Here is a 14,071-nt window from a genome sequence, read left to right as displayed (position 1 = left end):
GTTCTATACTGTATGTAATGATATGTCTATGTCTTCTAGATGGTGTTCTATACTGTATGTAATGATATGTCTATGTCTTCTATATGGTGTTCTATACTGTATGTAATGATATGTCTATGTCTTCTATATGGTGTTCTATACTGTATGCAATGATATGTATATGTCTTCTAGATGGTGTTCTATACTGTATATAATGATATGTCTATGTCTTCTATATGTTGTTCTATACTGTATGTAATGATATGTATATGTCTTCTATATGGTGTTCTATACTGTATGTAATGATATGTCTATGTCTTCTAGATGGTGTTCTATACTGTATGTAACGATATGTCTATGTCTTTTATATGGTGTTCTATACTGTATGTAATGATATGTATATGTCTTCTATATGGTGTTCTATACTGTATGTAATGATATGTCTATGTCTTCTAGATGGTGTTCTATACTGTATGTAATGATATGTCTATGTCTTCTATATGGTGTTCTATACTGTATGTAATGATATGTCTATGTCTTCTAGATGGTGTTCTATACTCTATGTAATGATATGTATATGTCTTCTATATGGTGTTATATACTGTATGTAATGATATGTCTGTCTTCTAGATGGTGTTCTATACTGTATGTAATGATATGTCTATGTCTTCTAGATGGTGTTCTATACTGTATGTAATGATATGTCTATGTCTTCTAGGTGGTGTTCTATACTGTATGTAATGATATGTATATGTCTTCTATATGGTGTTATATACTGTATGTAATGATATGTCTGTCTTCTAGATGGTGTTCTATACTGTATGTAATGATATGTATATGTCTTCTAGATGTGTTCTATACTGTATGTAATGATATGTCTATGTCTTCTAGGGGGTGTTCTATACTGTATGTAATGATATGTCTATGTCTTCTAGATGGTGTTCTATACTGTATGTAATGATATGTCTATATCTTCTAGATGGTGTTCTATACTGTATGTAATGATATGTCTATGTCTTCTAGATGGTGTTCTATACTCTATGTAATGATATGTCTATGTCTTCTATATGGTGTTCCATACTGTATGAATTCTGAGGATTTAAATATGAATCTATAATCATGCTTCCCTTTTCATGTCAATGTGTGTTTGTAACATTCTAACACAGTGTTATAATAGTACTTTGATGAAGAAGCTTTCTTTGGAACGCATCAGCAAGTAATATAATTGAAGCTAATTAATCTGCCCTCCTGCACCTTATTTTACAATTTCACTATTTGAAACCATTTCAAAAGCTTGATTAAACTTGGCTGGTCAAATGGAGCCAATAGAAAAGTGAGAAAAGTCCAAAACCCCGCCCACCCGACACTACAGGCTGGGAAAAGCAAGCACTCAATGTATTTCAAAGATTTCAAATAGTATTTGAACCCAGCAGTGCTTAATTTGTCAATCGGGAGGTGCCGGAACAAACAGTGAGCTCGAGAGGGTGGTGACCTGGGGAGTTCTGAGGTACTGGAATGCATGAAGAAAGAAATATCCTTCATAATAAAGCATTGCATTCATATCATCAAATGTGCGTAGTGGCATAGAGCAGTAGAGTAGAGGCACTTACAGAAGTTGTACACATGGGGTACATTTTTAGTAGCTGTTATGATGAGTTCCTCTGGTATCAAGTAATTCATGATGCAAGAAGATATTTAACACTTAGATGGAGAGTTCATGCAAAGTATTTAATTGATTACGGTACCGGGTTCGTAAAACAAACGGCAGGTGCTTTGCCTCTTGTCATCCGAACTCTGGACAAAGGAAATGTTATATACTTAATGTTACACGTTTCTTCAACAACATCTGGTAACCATCAGTGGGCACTCCCCACTCTGATGTTAATACCTTGTACCCCAAGTCAGTATATTCCATCTATCAATCATTCTAAGATAAACCCTAGTAAGCTCCCTAGACATACTGGAATCCTTAGCATTCAGACACTGTGGCACCAAGAGTTACCTATCTAACAGATTTAAACTTGTTCATACAACACTATGACAAGATGTTATATAAAATATCAATCCCCCATTTATTTTTATTTTGTTGTAAGTAAAATTCCCCTTGTATGACATTACTTAAACCCAACAATTCACACAAAACTTCATATTAACTAAAATGTTCCCAAATCAGTAGTATAGATATATGATTAGAGCCTAAACTATGCTAGATACCGGATAATTCATCCCCCTCTACTTTCTATACCTGAATCCAAGATTCTCCATATATTTCATCAACAAAGGTATAGATTCTCAGTCACCTGGCTCCTGCATGATCAAACATCTCAAACCTCTATGGAGTCAGTCCGAGTAAAAGATCGATACATGATTAACTACTATATTCACACTTAATATCTATGTAGGCAAAACCTCACTTATACATAAGGAAAAATCCCACATAGACCATACAAGAAAAATATACATAAAATGAATGTTGAACATCATGACATCATCCAACCAGATACATTTTTTCATGACCATTTCTAAGTTACATGTAAACTACAATATATGTATATGAATATATCCCAATAAAAACTGAATTCTTCATTTTCTTGATTCAGAGGAACCCCAAGCTTTTCTCTGGTTACTTGGGGCGCTATCTGATCTACTAAAATAGTCACATTCCCCGTTACGCATCCTGTAAACCTTATATTCAACGTCATACAATTCCCACATCACATTCCCAAATCCTCAGTCAACAATATCAATGGACTCTACACTTGAATAAGATGATATAGATGATGAATTTGTACTTTTCCTCATTGCATTAATATTGACTGATACAGTTATTTTTATTTTTATTTAATTTTTTATTTATTTAACCAGGTAAGCCAGTTGAGAACAAGTTCTCATTTACAACTGCGACCTGGCCAAGATAAAGCAAAGCAGTGCGATAAAAACAACAACAACACAGAGTTACATATGGGATAAACAAAACGTACAGTCAACAACACAATAGAAAATCTATAAACAGTGTGGGCAAATGTAGTAAGTTATGGAGGTAAGGCAATAAATAGGCCATAGTGCAAAATAATTACAATTTAGTATTAACACTGGAGAGATAGATGTGGAAAAGATGATGTGCAAATAGAGATACTGGGGTGCAAATGAGCAAAATAAATAACAATATGGGGATGAGGTAGTTGGGTGGGCTGTGTACAGATGCAGTGATCGGTAAGCTGCTCTGACAACTGATGCTTAAAGTTAGTGAGGGAGATAAGAGTCTCCAGCTTCAGAGATTTTTGCAGTTCGTTCCAGTCATTGGCAGCAGAGAACTGGAAGGAATGGCGGCCAAAGGAGGTGTTGGCTTTGGGGATGACCAGTGAGATATACCTGCTGGAGCGCATACTACGGGTGGGTGTTGCTATGGTGACCAATGAGCTAAGATAAGGCGGGGATTTGCCTTATACATGTCTAGCTGTAATCACTGGCATGTTCGTAATCGTTAGTACAGATCTCAAAATCAATCCCCGAAATATGGGAAAACAACACCCCATAACTATGGCTACAATAATTACTATGGTAACACCCCATCACTATGGCTACAATAATTACTATGGCCACTAGGGGATCTAGAGCGCTTGCCATCCATGTTCCTATTGAATTACCACTAACAAACCTTGAAAAGACTTCAACAGCGTTCAAATTGCTATATCCCTTTAATATTTTTGCATATCTATTCGTATTCTTAATTCCATTCTGTATTTCTCTAATATGAACCCATTAAGTTCTAACAACACATATGTACCAATGTTTAAACCTTTCAATGTAAAAATACACCTCAATCCCCCCTCTCTGGGACTTCATAGGTCCCATATAAATACATCCCAATATAATAAGGTATATAGTGACCAAACCCAGTGAATCAACATATTCCTGATATCAGGCACAATCCTTGCATCAACCTTACATGTTTCAAACAGTAATATTCCAAATTGTGTATCCTAACACATTATAACTAATGTAGCATTGTTTAATGTATCTTGCGATTGTACCAGCACTGCCAGGGCATGCTGAGAATAGTTTCAACATCTTTAGCTCACATAACTTCTTTACCCATATCACAATTAGTATAACAATCAAAATCAATATCTAATACATTAATTGCAGTGTCAACTTACTTAAATCACTCAGTCATCTTATAAATCATAACCAAAATCAAATTAATTATCCAACACAAATTTAGAATGACAATTCTTGGTGATTCACATTGTTCCTATCACTCAAAGTTAAAACGCTCAACTTAGCACCCATTGACACTGGCAGAATGTACATTTATATTAACATACAGTATAACTATCCAGAATTCTACTATTACCTTCCTCATCATGATAATAACTACAGATCACAATGCATTCTTAGTCCAAATTACTATAAATGTAGCAGTGTATATACCTTCTACATCAACCTCATACCCAAATAATCAAATTTAGAGAAGTCCAAATTAATTATGGACACAGCTGACCAACCCCTGTCACGGTCGTTGAAGAACGGGTCAGACGAAGGCGCAGCGTGAAATGCATACATGTTTATTAAACTGAATAAACATACAAAAACAACAAAAGGCAACGAAACGTGACGTCGGAAGGCTATACACTAACAAGACAAACTCACAGAGCACAAACACGATCCCACAACCCAGGCAGGAAAACTGGCTGCCTAAATATGATCCCCAATCAGAGACTGATTGGGAATCACACTCGGCCAAACATAGAAATAGAAACCATAGAAAGTCCACATAGAAAAACACACACATGATATTCACACCCTGACCAAACTAACTAGAGTTCTATAGGTCAGGGCGTGACAACCCCATCCTTCCCCGGCACTCAATCTTCTGGCGTTTCTTCATTATGTTCTTCAGATAGCTTTATATTTCAACTTGAATTTCCCATAACAATGTCCCAATTTCAATGTCTCATCCGAGCAGCTACCATCTCTACCCCCCATTCTGTCTCGTCCATTTGCCAACCAGTAAACCAACAACATGAGAAATGTTGTATTTGAACAGATCTCTCTCCATGCCCACTTCACATGGACTCCAGTCACACTCCACATGGACTCCTGTCACACTCCACATGGACCTCTGTCACACTCCACATAGACTCCTGTCACACTCCACATGGACTCCTGTCACACTCCACATGGACTCCTGTCACACTCCACATGGATTCCTGTCACACTCCACATGGACTCCTGTCACACTCCACATGGACTCCTGTCACACTCCACATGGACTCCTGTCACACTCCAGATGGACTCCTGTCACACTCCACATGGATTCCTGTCACACTCCACATGGACTCCTGTCACACTCCACATGGACTCCTGTCACACTCCAGATGGACTCCTGTCACACTCCACATGGACTCCTGTCACACTCCACATGGACTCCTGTCTCCCGTGAGAAAAGCATGAGATAAAAGACAGTTGATAGCTTCGATTGGATGCTGTACATCGGCTGCAGGTAGAGGTGGTGCTGTACAGGAACGTCTTCAACGCCTCTGATGCTCATCTTCAGCCGGTTTAGAGGGGTTTTGAGGTTCACACTGTTCTTGACCTAATTATCTCTGCTATGCTTTCCAGACACCATCTGTAGTTACCTTGAGAGAGAGGACAGATCATAACAGTTCAGCTGAGTTCATTTCTAAACCAAGAAATCCATATAAGCATTGACTATATGACAAATTATTATGTTTTACCAATTATTCTTAATACCAATTTCTAATATACTCTCCTTATCACCCTGTGGAATCAGCCAGAGCACGTAGCTCATCATTAGCCTTCCCATTGCCATCGTCTCCCATCTCCCGATTCTGATCATCCCCAGCATCCTCATCTTCCTCCTCTCCAGGTCGTCGGTTTCCTCGTGGTACTCTGGTGCAGTGGTTTAGATGATACCAGGTCGATCTCCCCTCTATCCGTACAGCCGTTGGTGTAGCCTGGATGACGATGTACGGTCCCTTTAGCTCTGAACCTTCTTCCGTCACTAGGGTCTCGGATCAGTCAGAGTCCCTCTCAATCCACCGACATCGGTCTGTGGATAGTGTCCTTCTGGCAGCATACCAATAGGGAAGCTGAGAGTCACTACTGCAAAGACACACAGACACAAAAGAAAATAACGCTACCCAATGGCGAGGCCATCTTCCTCTTCTGGGGTTGGACCTCTCCTACAGTGAGAGACATGGATCTAGGTATCTCTCTCTGCTACTTTCCCCTCCATCGAGGTAGCCAGCAACACCTAGTACTGACCTCTCCACCTAGGGTTCGTCCATCTCTTACTTCTGTAATCCTTTACCGCCACAAAGCCTCCAGGGCGCAGAAAATGCCCAGATTCTCCTGTTAGGTTGGGCAAAGTTGCCTTCACCCATGGGAAGAAAGTCTTAAGAACATTGTTAGGTGAGACACAGTATGCTACTGTACCATGTCTTCTCCTCAGTCAGGAGAAACCTTGAGATTAGGAAGTGCACATCCTTACAGCCTGTTGTAGTCCACTAGTTTCAGACACAGACCTCCTCTACACCCTGCCTCCTACCACATATACACTTGAACATGAACATTTTATCTAACCCATAACACATTAATAACTACTGCTCACATTCCTAATACAATTTGCATATTTACCAAAAAGGCCCCAGGAGACCAGTAATTCCTCCTCACATCGTGATTCATGTGTTCAAAAAACAAAACAACAACATTGCCTGTTAAACCAAAATAATATATGAAATTAAAATGACAACCTTTGATAATATCTTAACTTAATTGTATCCCATAAAGTCATTGAATAATAGTAAAATTGACTAGCGACAGGTATCCCTCATTCAGGGCTAGCACTCCCTCTCTGTCCTTGTCATAGTCCGAATCATATATACGATTATGAACCATAACCTTCGTCATAATTATCAGTATTACAAATTACCCTCAACTCGTTATAATAAATGACCTTAAATTCACCATCCTATGTCTCTCGGGTTTCCAGTGTGTGTGATCAAATCACACTAGAAAGTCAGGACAGAGGTCAGAGGTCAATCAAATCCTTCAAAGAAGTGCTTCATTCTATAGTAGACTAATCCTCAACAACAGTCAAAACATTTCATACATATCGTATCCTCAGTGTACAGTAAGACTTCATTACAGTTCTTATCAAAATAAATCACATATGATTAATTAAAACTCACTCAGAAAATAAAACTTCAAAAAATTCCATGTGTGTGTCCCTTTAAGAGATATAATTTCTAACCCGTGAAAACCCCCTCAACGAAATTAAATAGTCCACTCAGTGAGACCACATACTAGGGAACATCTGAAAAAGATAATGAAACCCCCTTCTCCTGGAACAGAAAGTTGACTTGTTGTTAACATTCAGTTATAATCAGCAATCCCCAAAATAGTAATTACACACAAAACATGATGCAGATAATTCCACTGTACTACCTCATATCACTAATCGTTTCTTTCAATCCAATTCCTCGTTTCTACTCAAGAATAAGATGACCTAAAATCTCTCACAAGATGAAAACCACCCAATGTTCTCTGAGTTTGCAATGAGTATTTTCAACTGAGTACCCTTTAGAATCCACTTTCTGTAATTTTCGCAAGGATTATTCCACCCCAAAATCGGCTCCATTTGCTCCCATGTCAAATTTTCCTAGTATCATTACTTGATCAACAACATAGGAAATATCTGTTTCCCCTTATATTGTTCCTGTCACCCCTCTAAATGTCATATTTTATTCATTCGCCAATATAATCAATTACTCCGCGTAAGGAAGCCGTTATATTTTATCACAGGCATCTATTAAAAAAGTAGTTTGAGACGTTGTCACCTACTTTTCCCTTAATATATTCTGTAGGGGCCTTCCATAAATCCTGTGGAAAAAACTCCCACTCAAGACACATCAGATAATACCACGTTTCATTAATTGGAATAAACCTACAGTGGGGAGAACAAGTATTTGATACACTGCCGATTTTGCAGGTTTTCCTACTTACAAAGCATGTAGAGGTATGTAATTTGTATCATAGGTATACTTCAACTGTGAGAGATGGAATCTAAAACAAAAATCCAGAAAATCACATTGTATGATTTTTAAGTAATTAATTTGCATTTTATTGCATGACTTAAGTATTTGATCACCTACCAACCAGTAAGTATTCCGGCTCTCACAGACCTGTTAGTTTTTCTTTAAGAAGCCCTCCTGTTCTCCACTCATTACCTGTATTAACTGCACCTGTTTGAACTCGTTACCTGTATAAAAGACACCTGTCCACACACTCAATCAAACAGACTCCAACCTCTCCACAATGGCCAAGACCAGAGAGCTGTGTAAGGACATCAGGGATAAAATTGTAGACCTGCACAAGGCTGGGATGGGCTACAGGACAATAGGCAAGCAGCTTGGTGAGAAGGCAACAACTGTTGGCGCAATTATTAGAAAATGGAAGAAGTTCAAGATGACGGTCAATCACCCTTGGTCTGGAGCTCCATGCAAGATCTCACCTCGTGGGGCATCAATGATCATGAGGAAGGTGAGGGATCAGCCCAGAACTACATGGCAGGACCTGGTGAATGACCTGAAGAGAGCTGGGACCACAGTCTCAAAGAAAACCATTAGTAACACAATACGCAGTCATGGATTAAAATCCTGCAGCGCACGCAAGGTCCCCCTGCTCAAGCCAGCGCATGTCCAGGCCTGTCTGAAGTTTGCCAATGACCATCTGGATGATCCAGAGGAGGAATGGGAGAAGGTCATGTGATCTGATGAGACAAAAATAGAGCTTTTTGGTCTAAACTCCACTCGCCGTGTTTGGAGGAAGAAGAAGTATGAGTACAACCCCAAGAACACCATCCCAACCGTGAAGCATGGAGGTGGAAACATCATTCTTTGGGGATGCTTTTCTGCAAAGGGGACAGGACGACTGCACCATATTGAGGGGAGGATGGATGGGGCCATGTATCGCGAGATCTTGGCCAACAATCTCCTTCCCTCAGTAAGAGCATTAAAGATGGGTCGTGGTGTGGCCTAGCCAGTCTCCAGACCTGAACCCAATAGAAAATCTTTGGAGGGAGCTGAAAGTCCGTATTGCCCAGCGACAGCCCCGAAACCTGAAGGATCTGGAGAAGGTCTGTATGGAGGAGTGGGCCAAAATCCCTGCTGCAGTGTGTGCAAACCTGGTCAAGACCTACAGGAAACGTATGATCTCTGTAATTGCAAACAAAGGTTTCTGTACCAAATATTAAGTTCTGCTTTTCTGATGTATCAAATACTTATGTCATGCAATAAAATGCAAATTAATTACTTAAAAATCATTACAGACCTCTACATGCTTTGTAAGTAGGAAAACCTGCAAAATCGGCAGTGTATCAAATACTTGTTCTCCCCACTGTATAACCCCTTTCCGTTAATTTAATCATCGCTATCTGTTGCATTGATTTAGTAAAAATATAAACCTGCTGACCAACAAATCTAGAACCTTCAAAAAGTTAGCGCTGCCCGATCAGCGTAATAGTCAAAACTACCTGCCATCCCTAATTTCAACGTAACAGAAACAGATGATCGTTTTTAGAATTCATTAATTCACCTATTCAGATCTCTGCTTCACATTACCCTCTGTGTCCTATACATCCTGATATAGCCCAACGAGCACGACTCTCTTTCACCCGTGGACTAAATCATAGCATAAGTCAATTCTATCCACAAACCACTACTACCTAATAACATATTTGCATTCACATTACTAGAAGGCATTATTTTAATACTAGTCTACTCAAACAATCCAATTCGACATTTCCCAATTAACCTACTTACTTTTTAACCCAGAAAACCCTCTACAATTTAAATTATTCTCTACCGCTGTCTTTCCATCCAATGTTACTTTAGCAGGTGACAAATTATTGTTAAATTATAGTCAAAACAAACAAAACATCTATTCACAGTGAATCCACTTTAATTACTAGGTTATCCTAGGCCGCCATGGATTGGTAGGACAATCCCTTTCCTATAATCTAACGACAGCAACCAGTGCTCCGGGTCAATAGCATCAATGTAACAGTTTTGCTTCCGTCCCTACATAGGCTTGAACCAGGGACCCTCTGCACACATCTACAACAGTAACCCTTGAAGCACCGTTACCCATCGCTCCACTAAAGCCGCGGCCCTTGCAGAGCAAGGTAAACAACTACTTCAAGGTCTCAGAGCGAGTTACGTCACCAATGGAAATGCTAGTAGTTCTCACCGCTAAGTAGCTTTCCATTTCACACTGGTTACACTCACCCCCCCTTTGACTTCCTCCTTTTCCGCAGCAACCAGTGATCCCAATACACCAAACTGAACCCATTATGTCCCTTATTGCCCCCTGTAGTTCAGCGAGCCCCAGTCGCTAACACCCGCAGACAAAACCATGGAAACTCTTCCATTCTTACTAGTAGACAAAAAATAAAACCCATTCTCAAACAGCGTTCTGCGTTTACCTCTATCGTAGGGTTAAAAACTAACATGACAACTTTCACAATATTAGATTGCTGTTGTAGCTTTATGTTTTGGTTCAGTGTCTCTGTTAGGATGCAAGGTAAATTATTTATGTTAGCTTTCTCAGCAAAAAGTGTTTCTAGCCCTCAGTTAATGGTATCTCTCTCCCTAATATATCTTCATACTCTGCTTCTTTTCAACAATGAGTTTTTATCCCTTGTGTTTTTAATAGTCTGTTTATTCTCTTTGTCCCCTTGCTTCACTTCCCATTAAGAAAACACACTCACTTTCCTGTGCTTTGGTATTACATTCTTTATTTATCTTATCTCAAACCTATAAAACCACTTTCCTCTCCTGTGCTTAGGTATTTCCCCAATGATTTATTCAGCTTCGGGTCACTAGACCCCACCCTATTTTATCAAATATTCCTCCGTTCTATTTTCTATCTGTGCCTACTTGCCTCCCCAGTACTGTAGCTCGTTTCAGAATAACCCACCTCAACTCTCTCAACACTACAGCCACTGCTTAATATTGTGCCCCTTCCCTAGAATGTTGTCATGGCTACAGCTCTATCGTAATTACCAGTCCCCTATTATTAGAAGTCAGTAGATTTAGGTAACTGTCCCATCTAATTAGGCTACAGGTAGTAAAACAAACACCTTCTCTTTTTGGACGATCATACATTCAATTTACATCTACAGTGAGGGAAAAAAGTATTTGATCCCCTGCTGATTTTGTACGTTTGCCCACTGACAGACATGATCAGTCTATAATTATAATGGTAGGTTTATTTGAACAGTGAGAGACAGAATAACAACAAATTAATCCTGAAAAACGGATGTCAAAAAGTTATAAATTGATTTGCATTTTAATGACGGAAATGTATTATTAATACTCAATCTATTGATTGACATTACGATGCCATTTCTCAGTCGTTTAAGCTAGCAAACCATTAGGCAACTCAAAAAAATGACTACCTCGAAATCGTCACGCTATTTCTGTGGCATAAGTGAGTCTTTCAATTTGAACCAAACAAGCTGCTAAATCTTCCAGTCTACATCACAAAACAAACACTGGCTGCAGTATATGTCTAAGCAACACATACCAAAAGTTGAATTACACTCAGAAACCCAGCCCAATTACAATGGTTTGTCGTCTTAACATCTGATCCATAATGAAATTCCTTCACTTCCTCACCATAGCTCCTCAATGATAATATACACTGCTCAAAAAAAAAAGGGAACACTAAAATAACACATCCTAGATCTGAATGAATGAAATAATCTTATTAAATACTTTTTTCTTTACATAGTTGAATGTGCTGACAACAAAATCACACAAAAATGATCAATGGAAATCAAATGTATCAACCCATGGAGATCTGGATTTGTAGTCACTCTCAAAATTAAAGTGGAAAACCACACTACAGGCTGATCCAACTTTGATGTCCTTAAAACAAGTCAAAATGAGGCTCAGTAGTGTGTGTGGCCTCCACGTGCCTGTATGACCTCCCTACAACGCCTGGGCATGCTCCTGATGAGGTGGCGGATGGTCTCCTGAGGGATCTCCTCCCAGACCTGGACTAAAGCATCCGCCAACCCCTGGACAGTCTGTGGTGCAACGTTGCGTTGGTGGATGGAGCGAGACATGATGTCCCAGATGTGCTCAATTGGATTCAGGTCTGGGGAACGGGCGGGCCAGTCCATAGCATCAATGCTTTCCTCTTGCAGGAACTGCTGACACACTCCAGCCACATGAGGTCTAGCATTGTCTTGCATTAGGAGGAACCCAGGGCCAACATTTTCATATATTCACATAATCCATATAGAACGTTAGAAATCCTTAGGTACTCACATCAAACAATCCCTTCTTTTTTTTAAACGATTCTCAATCGACACAAATCAACTTCTCCAAACATACTCCCAGCGGAACCAAAAAACAGACTGTAGTTTCCAGGACCCTGCCCTGCCTGTCATGGGATCCTCCCAGAAAATACTGACTTTTCCACAACTCTCTAAAATAACCTCACGCTCTCCATACCACTCCTTGATATTCTATGACCTAACTCTGTGATATATCGAAACTTCTTATCCAAACTTATATCAAATTATCATACACATTTATTTAATTTATTATGCACCCTTCAGATTAAAAGTACTTTCTGCTGTTTGTTCATAAAATAGCCGATGTTGTTCCATTCCACTACTTAACTTCGTTAGCAGATTTTTTCTCCTAATTAATTATATTTCCAGGTCATCGTGCGCTCATTAAATCGCCTGCTTTATACGCCTCTTTCATATCATCTAAATCCCATTTCGTGTTGTTTACGGCGATATTGTCAATTATATATTTTCACGCTATCTGTAATTGATCCCTTTTAAAAATCCCTTCTTGAGGATACTCATTATCGGTCCATGCTGCTACATCACTGAGATGTGGTTCCCCATAGACAAATCCTAATTTACTTAACATCCATTCGCCCATTCTCTGATTTTTGATACTTTTAGTACAGACTTGTTTAAAATACTGATTTGTCTGTAATAATTTCGTCATTTCCTTTCTCTCTCTTCGAGTTAAACGAAGCTCTGATTTATTCTTGTGATTGTCTTGCCAGTGTAGTATCTAGACAATTTATGACTTTGCTGACGTTTGCAAAGGTTGTTAGAGGAAGTTGACTCAGCTTGTGGAAGCATCTGGAGAGCATTTATATAGGGGCACCCTAAAACATATATATACTTGGTTGGGACAAAGGACGGAGGTAACAACATATCAGAGATTGGGGCCAGTTGTTCTCCAGATGTCTGCAGAAATCTGTAAATTGACGCTGAAAGTAAAGATGTAATAAACTATTATAATCGAGGACAGTGTCAGCGGATTTCTTGTCATCACAGCATCTCAGCATCGTTCTCGACACTACACCAGATTCCAGTCTACTGAGTTGACGCTATAGTTATTATTAGTTCATGCAATATTAGTAATCAAATACTTGAATCAAATCCCCAACTTGATCTTTATTAAAATGTTGTTTGCCTGTTTTGTCATTGGTGCCATGATTCAACATGCTCGTTTTGAGTAATTCACAAAGGACTAATTCTGTACTTCTTTTTATGATGATTTACCACACCAAAGGCCCGTAACCTATCTCTTTATAATGTCTCTATACACTAAGGGATACCTGCGCCCAATCTTTTTATAATGTACTTTAAACATAATGGAATAACACCCACTCTGTTTATAATGCCATTACACATTAAGGGAAGTCCTGCGCCCACTCTGTTTATAATGCCATTACACATTAAGGGAAGTCCTGCGCCCACTCTGTTTATAATGCCATTACACATTAAGGGAAGTCCTGCGCCCACTCTGTTTATAATGCCATTACACATTAAGGGAAGTCCTGCGCCCACTCTGTTTATAATGCCATTACACATTAAGGGAAGTCCTGCACCCACTCATTTATTCTCTGTTGCTTTTTTACTCATTACTCTGAACACACCCTATTTTGAATCATAGCACCATGTCATTGTCTAATTTGATATTTCTCCTTACATATGTTTACATACTTGAAAACCACTTATCTATTC

General features: G+C 39.1%; 1 pseudogene across 1 annotated transcript in view; it reads left to right on the top strand.

Annotated features, from left to right (window-relative positions):
• Positions 1–14,071, top strand: part of LOC311148715 (solute carrier family 15 member 5-like) — a 202,049-nt pseudogene that overhangs the window by 106,673 nt on the left and 81,305 nt on the right. The gene's annotated exons all lie outside the window — the stretch shown is intronic.

Source organism: Coregonus lavaretus (genome assembly GCF_964263955.1).
Source record: "Coregonus lavaretus genome assembly, chromosome: 21".
Taxonomy (NCBI): domain Eukaryota; kingdom Metazoa; phylum Chordata; class Actinopteri; order Salmoniformes; family Salmonidae; genus Coregonus; species Coregonus lavaretus.
The sequence above is the reverse complement of the archived record's forward strand: the minus strand, read 5'-3'. Positions and strand labels throughout refer to the sequence as shown.